The sequence below is a fragment of the Fundulus heteroclitus genome, chromosome 23, assembly GCF_011125445.2.
Source record: "Fundulus heteroclitus isolate FHET01 chromosome 23, MU-UCD_Fhet_4.1, whole genome shotgun sequence".
Classification (NCBI taxonomy): Eukaryota; Metazoa; Chordata; class Actinopteri; order Cyprinodontiformes; family Fundulidae; genus Fundulus; species Fundulus heteroclitus.
In genome coordinates, this window is record NC_046383.1 from 11,901,919 (window position 1) to 11,909,418 (window position 7,500).

Here is a 7,500-nt window from a genome sequence, read left to right on the forward strand (position 1 = left end):
AAGGAATCAATTACTAAATTACTCCAACCTCTAAGTCGACATTAACGCAGAGAAATGCCATCGACCGCTTCTGAAATAAGATTTCGCTAAGATGCGATCATTAAATCTCTTGCCAGTGTTCAAGAATTTGATTCATAAAATCGTCTGAAATGAGATGGAATTAAATTCTTATCGGGGCTCTTGTCATCGTTTCATCCCGTGCTGTTTAACGGTGGTCAATGGCCTTCATGAGATTTTCCCTGTAAATAAACTTAGTAATCGAATCCGCCTCTCCGCGACACATTGTTTGGTTGTTATTAATTTATTGCAGGCAGCCGTGCAGGGCGGCGGGGCTGGAGAGATGCAGGGCCATGAGGCTGCAGGCTGCGAGGTTCCCTCTGAATGCTTCAGATCGCACAAACACCAGGCATTGTGGTTTGGACTCAGGCTGCAACAAGCTCTGAGAGGAAGGGGTGTCTGAAACATCATCTGTCATTTTTTTTTCTTCATTTCACCCCCAGTGGGGTCAAAGCATATTTTATTTAGCATAGTCCACTGACATTACCCCCTCCCCTCCCTCTCTCATCCCACCCTGGCATTAGCAGTTGACAATTATTAGCCCCAACCCCATAAATCAGCTGCGTGACCCGTTATTATTGTTGAATTGAATAGCTGTTGGGGAAGTGAGGGTCAGTGTCATTAACTTGCCTCCGCAGCCACCCCATACACACACCACCCTCGGGCCCCCTGAAGGCATTTGGCCCTCTATACAAGGACCTGCTGGCTAATAATGCCGTGTGGCCTGCCCGGAAGCTTAATCACACATGCATTAAGGGGAAGACAGCGGCCCTTTGTGAGCACGTAGGTTTACTGGAATTAAGCGATTAATGGTCATCTAGGCGGCAGGCGACGAGGTGGCGCACCGCGCATGACGCAGCGCTGTTGTTTTACGCCAAAAACCCGTGGAAATAGTGGGAGGTAGGGAAGTGAAGGAAGGAAGAAAATAAAGGAAGAAGGGAAGGAACGAGGGAGGCAGGCTGCAATTACAGTAGTCCTTGTCCCCCAATCCATCATGCAACGTCAAGGTCATTGTGTATTATATTGATTATGATACAAGGCTTTGTGATGTTTATTACACCCCTCCTGCTTCCATATAATAATATGCAAAAATGCCGCATGTAAACACCTGCTATCAATTTCTAAAGCTGCTAATTTGCCGCGCCTCGTGGTTCCTCCTTTCTCTCCCAGTTTCATATTCCTCACATGTGTTATGACTGAACACGTGGCCGCGCATTAAGCTGTTTCGCCTGCAGCCTCCATCTGCATAAACCATCAGGCAGCTCATATGAATTATGATTTCCATACAGTCAAAAGGGGGGACCCAACCAGCGCCGACGACAGGGCTTCTCACATTTATTGTTTCTTATACAAATGAGATGTCAGAGCCGTTAATTAACTTATCAGTGACACACCGGGTTAACTGGGAACATAGGGTGACTTTACATTTCTAATTCAATACTAGCAGAGAAGTTGAATCTATATCGGAAGTGCACACATCTACAAAAACATCTAGTTACTGATGCGTTCAAACTTCATTTACCTCCCCACGCAGGTGTTTGGAGGAAAACCCCCTCCTCAGGAGATTACATTTGTCCTAATCTTTTTTTGTTTGTTTTTTTAATGTTGCTTGAGTTCTAGAAGTCAGAGAGGCTGATCTCTGCAGTAAATGTGTCCTGTAACCAAAACTGGAAACTACACTCGAAGCCTGACAACTTCAAAGAGACTAAAGTTTGGAAACATTTTGTAACAATGAACAATATTTTTTTTCATGTATGTGCTGTTTTTATTTTTAATGCAAATTATTTTAATAAGATTTTTCCTTTAATTAAAGAGTTTTTAAAAAGTTTCCTTGATTTATTTGCTTTACTTTTTTTTATTCTTCCTTTACTTAAATTTAGATTATTTTAATTTCATTATTTTTATCTTTTGTCAGGAGAATTTGCTTCCAGCACCACTTCCCTTATTTCCTAATTCTAAAAACATCAAGTGTATTTTGGATACCACACTGATGCAGAATTATTGTCAGACACGAGAAATGTTCTTCATGTGCTTACAGGCTCACTTCCATACTGAAGCCCCCTATCAAGCTATCAAGGTGTTGGTTGGTTGTAGCCTACCTGTAATACTTTATCGGCTGGTTTTGCTGTTCTCTCTATATCTCTCTTTGCAGGTGCAGAAGCAGACTCCGAGGATGTTATATTGCTCTCTCCCTTTCCTCTCCTCTTTTTCTTTCACCTTTTCTCCCTTTCAGCGTTGTATCTGTTTCTCTTCTTTTTTCCTCTTCTACCTTTCCCGTTTCAGTGTCTGTTTAACATGAAATAGTCTCAGCATGAAATCTAATAAAGCTTCTTGCATATATAAATCAAGCAGAGCTCTATTTTGAAAGCAGTAAAGCTCCACTTGTGAAAGTAAAATCTGTTGGGCTCTTTTGGCATTAAGACAACAATTCTTAATACTACACTGTCAGACAAGACACACACAAAAACAAATTGTTCTTCTTAAACTTGTATTTTGGATGGATGGATTGTGCAATATGCAGTATATGAAAAAGCCTATTTTTACCTACAGCTCACGTGATCTGTTGATGCCTATGCTCTTCTTTCCCACTGGATCATTTCATGATGACAACATTCTCCCCTTAGCAGGAACAACATGAACATGCTGCGCTGCATGGCAGACAAGGAGGCTAAACTCTCTTGAATTTCATGTCCATCCTTTTACCATTGGTCTTCAAAAGAACAGCCATCCATATTGACGGCAGAGGGTAAATTATATTGCCATGACTACCACCCAATGGCAGAGCTTGTTGATCAATCAAAGCTAATTTGATTGGATGGAAGCCTTAAAGAACAGCCAGATGGGAGCTATCAGAGTGGGTCTGTCCACTGATTCACTTCCTGTTCCCAGAAGGCGTTGTCTGGGCTCTGAAGGATGACGATGCACCACAGAGCCGGATGAGACAGATGCAGTGTTCTGGATAAAATCGATACATGTGAACAGTAACTAAAACTAAAGCCTTTACATCTTTATTTAATATTTGCTACTGGTTTCACTGAGGTTTTTTGTTTGAGGGCTGCACTACACAAATTATGTTTGTATTTTTCATATTTTCAGTCAGTGAACTTTGATGATGATCCCCATCCTGTGTGAGATTGTTTTGTGTGTGTTTGTGTGTGTCGAGTCAAATCGGCATCTTGTCTTTCCTATTTTCAAACACACTGGACCTCACATTATTGACGTTTTGAGCAGCATTTTGTGAAAGCATGTAGCCGCTGTTGGATTAAATAAAACGTCAGCGTCTTTTAAAATTACACACTTACATCTGACCGTGATCACACTTAAAGATGTTCTCCTCCCCCATCCCCCACCACCTATGGCTTTAACGTGGAAAGAGAATATTACATTTTATATTTTAGGTATAGCTATTAGCAGCCACACTGATTTATTTGTTGAACTGATGTAGACCTGGTGGTACTATTGTTTTTAGCTTGTATTTATATAAGATGGCCACAAAGGTCATTAACAGTTTTGTGAGAAAGTAAATTCTACTTTAGTGGCACCCTGAAATGTAGAGATGAACTGGATTTGATATAATCCTCAGAAATTCTATCAGATTGAATCAACAGTTTTCTTTTGTATATCGTCAAACTAAAGTTTAAATGTAACAATTTCAGAGTCTGCTATTTTAAGGCAAACTTGAGAGCAACAATTTAACTCCTACCAAAGTATTCATGTCGCTTGAATGTTTTTAAATCTTGCTATGATACAACTTCAAACTTCATTGAATTCTATTCAGATTTCATGTGATTTCAATTGTGAAGGAAAAGGATTCAATATTTTTTTAATTCCCCCCCCCCCCCCCCCCCCCCCCCACAAATTCACAAAGTTACTACGGTGTGGAAATACCTTTTGTTGCAATTCAGCTGCAAGCCTTTTATGGCATGTCACTGTCAGCTTTGTGCATCTAGAGACCTGGATATTTGCTACTTCTGTGCGAACAGTTTAAGCTCAGTGAGACTGGACGGAGAGCCTAACACCTGAAAATGTAGCTCTGGGGTTGTCGCCTGCATGGACGGTTATCCTTTGCCACAGGTTAAAGTCTTCTGCACTCTTTAATAGGTTTTCTTCTAGAACTGCCCTATATCTAATGGGGAGTGGTGACCTAGTGGTTAGAGAGCAGGCTGCAGGGTTCATGGTCCGACTCCCATAGACTGCTACTCTAGGTCCCTGAGCAAGACCCTTAGCTCCAGAATGCTCCCTGGGCACCACAGCAGCCCACTGCTCCCTGAGGGGCGGGTTAAATGCAGAGGACACATTTCACTGGAATTTAAGTTGCATTGACAATAAAGATAATTATGATCTGCCGCTTTCCATCATCCCACCAACTCTGACCAGCTTCCCTTTCCCTTCACAAAATGTTTGGGTGACGCCACAGTAGGGGGACCTGATTTGAAAATTAGGATCGTGCCAAGAAGAAGTCAAAGGTAAAGAGAGAGACACCTGGGGTTCATTATGGATCAAGCAAAAGAGATGGTTGTCAACTCCTGAAGACCATCAAGCTCCATCATATATCAGAGCTCTGATTACCCCGTATATTCCTAACAGAGCACTTCGCTCTCAGACTGCAGGTCTGCTGGTGGTTCCTAGAGTCTCTAAAAGTAGAATGGGAGGCAGATCCTTTAGCCATCAGGCTCCTCTCCTGTGGAACCAACTCCCAGTTTTGGTCCGTGAGGCAGACACCACGTCTACTTTTAAGACTAATCTTAAAACTTTCCTTTTTGACAAAGCTTATAGTTAGAGTGGCTTAGGTTACCCTGTGCTCCCTGATCTGTTTAGTTTAAATTTTTAACGTTATGTTTTCTCTGGGTTTTTTTTCTTTTCCTAGTAGCTACATCTAACCTGCCGTTCTGATTGTGACACCGTCCTGGAGGGGGGCATCAGTTGATCTACTGCTGCCAACAACTTCTTTTCTCAGCTGAGCGGCTTTTTTTCCGTGCCCGTTTACACACGTTGTCCTGAGATTTCCAAAACACAAGAAGCATGTTTTCTTATTGGTTGTTTTTCTCAAAAGGTTTATATTAATGTTTGCTGATACATCTCAAAGTTTCTCTCATATTATTCATCTTATTCAACTAACTTTAAATTTTAGCCTCTAAAATTTAGAGGTTAAAACTTAAAGTTAAAGCTTTAAAATAGTTAATGACTATTCATGACGCTGTGTACTGTATTGATTGTTCATGTATTGATTGTTCATGTGTTAAAGCATGAATGCAAATTTCGTTTATAAGGTGATACATGTATATGTACATTGACGTTTTTTGAAAATGAGAAGTCTGTCTGAATCTGCTTTAGAAAAAAAAGGTAATGGGATCTTTTCTTTTTAATTAGCTGTCCGATGTGATGTCGCCACCCTGTGAAGAGTGAGCTGCCGAGAGCAAAGTCCAGACTCCAACCTGACCTTGGAAACCTTCAAGTAGGTTCTACCAGACTAAGTCAGAGATCGGACTCGTCAACCTTTTTATACCCAAATGTGGTGTTTTTGTTTGGATGAAATGCAACGTTACATTTGTCTATTTTTGTATAAAATGTTGTTTTGTTTTCCTCCACTCCTATATGTACCCAGTGTCACTAAAGCTACATTCACACTGCAGGAAAAGTTGGTCCAAATTAGACCATGATTGGTGCATGAGAGCCACATGCACCAATGTCAGAGCTCGACAGGCTAACGTGGAGGCCATGGAGGCCAGCGATTAAGCTCTGGAGTTGAAGCAGAGACTTCGTCTTAGGGGGCCACCTCGACGGAGGGCTCAGGAACAGGAATCCAAGGTGGGCCCTACAGGGCAACGGTGCTATGAGACTAGCCTGACATTGGTGCTGTGGGACAAGGCTTTTAGGCGCTGGTGCAAACCCTAAATGCATAAATTAGGACTGGGTTTACATGATGAGAACTGATTTTATTAGTAACTGATTTCAGAAACAACAACAAAACCAACTTGTGGCAACAACAGAGGGTCTGACGCTGAGAAAAGCAAGAACTATTTATGGAGGGGAGCTTAGGTTCTGGAATATCAGACAGGTGTGTTAATGTGCAGATGAGAGACCGCTGAGGTGCGTAGGGAGCTGACACACTGAGGGAAGGTACCGGTTAAATAAGGAATACAGAAAACAATCTCTAACAAAATGCAGCAAAACACTAACGGGAATGGAAAGTTAGGAACACCTAGAAACTCTAAACATTACAGATCAGAACATTCTTATTGAGTCTTTTCATAAAATTTAACTGAAGTGTCAATTTTAGCCTAAATTCTGAACAAAAATAATTCATCCCTCTGAATTACTTTGATATATTACGAAAGCGGGTGATTTATGAACAGAAGTACAATTTAAAATAAGCTTAATATTACACGTGATTTCAAAATTACATCTAAAAGCTCTTTGGGTGTTTGCGGGTCTTCTTAAATTAAAAACAGGGCTGCATGTTGCTCACTTGGGAAGAAAGAGAAGTCAAGTCACTTGTGTGGTTAAAATATGATGCCAGACATCTTAGTTTCCTGAAAATAAATGGTGCCTCTCTGAGCTTCTGTTCTATCAGTATTGTTTCCATGCCGTGCATCATCCCTCCTCTGCCTCCCCTGTGGAAGCTTGACGTGACAAATAGCTGGATCTGCACTTTTCTGCAGCAAAACCAACACGCCCCTCATCATCGCTGGGTGCAAATTTGATCAGAACACACCCAGAATCCCCCAGCTGCTTGATGATGAATTGGCATATTAGGAACAATGTTTATGCATCAGGCCACAGCCCTCCTGGAAGATGGCAGTAAATTGCCTCTCAGACAAATCTCTGGTCTGGGATTCCAGGCGATGAATTGCACCTCCTTCCTGGATCCAGTGTGTTCCAGGAAACTTTGTTGAAGAAGCCAGATGATGTCCCTAATCACTTCAGATTGGATGGTTGTTTACTTTGAAATTACTGGATTTTTTTTCTTTACCACCCTTCTTCAAAACCAGACTAGTTTGAGCTCTGCATCTGAATCTGAAAACTTTTGTGACACTCAACAGGAGGAACATCTGACTCTCATCTTTTACCGGGGACATTTGGAAAATGCATCAACAAATTACAAAAAGCAGTTTACTCCCCTGTTACATTTCTGTGTCAGATGTCGTTTTCCATTGACAGAGTGAGTTTGTGACGGCAGGAGTTGGACTCAGCTGTTCATATAGATTTTATAGGAATTATCATCAGTGAAAGCTGGTCTGGCTTGGCCTGATCCAGATCCAGACTGAGAAGCGTCCCAATGAAAACCAATAGCCCTGGGCTCATATAGAGCACCAGCGAGAAGACAGAGGGAACCGTAAGAGGAGCAATAAAGCTAATGCGATAGAGAAAATGGCTTTCTGAATAAAGGTGTGATGAAAGCCATGCCCCCTGAAATCTGGGTGTGCAGGGCTCTGCAGAGGT

General features: G+C 41.7%; 1 long non-coding RNA gene across 1 annotated transcript in view; it reads left to right on the forward strand.

Moving 5' to 3' along the window:
- The window catches only part of LOC118557466, a 22,011-nt gene that overhangs the window by 10,574 nt on the left and 3,937 nt on the right, over positions 1-7,500 (forward strand). Inside the window, exon 2 of the long non-coding RNA XR_004927880.1 lies at positions 5,428-5,512. This is a non-coding gene — a long non-coding RNA (uncharacterized LOC118557466). The remainder of the gene's footprint in view (positions 1-5,427; positions 5,513-7,500) is intronic.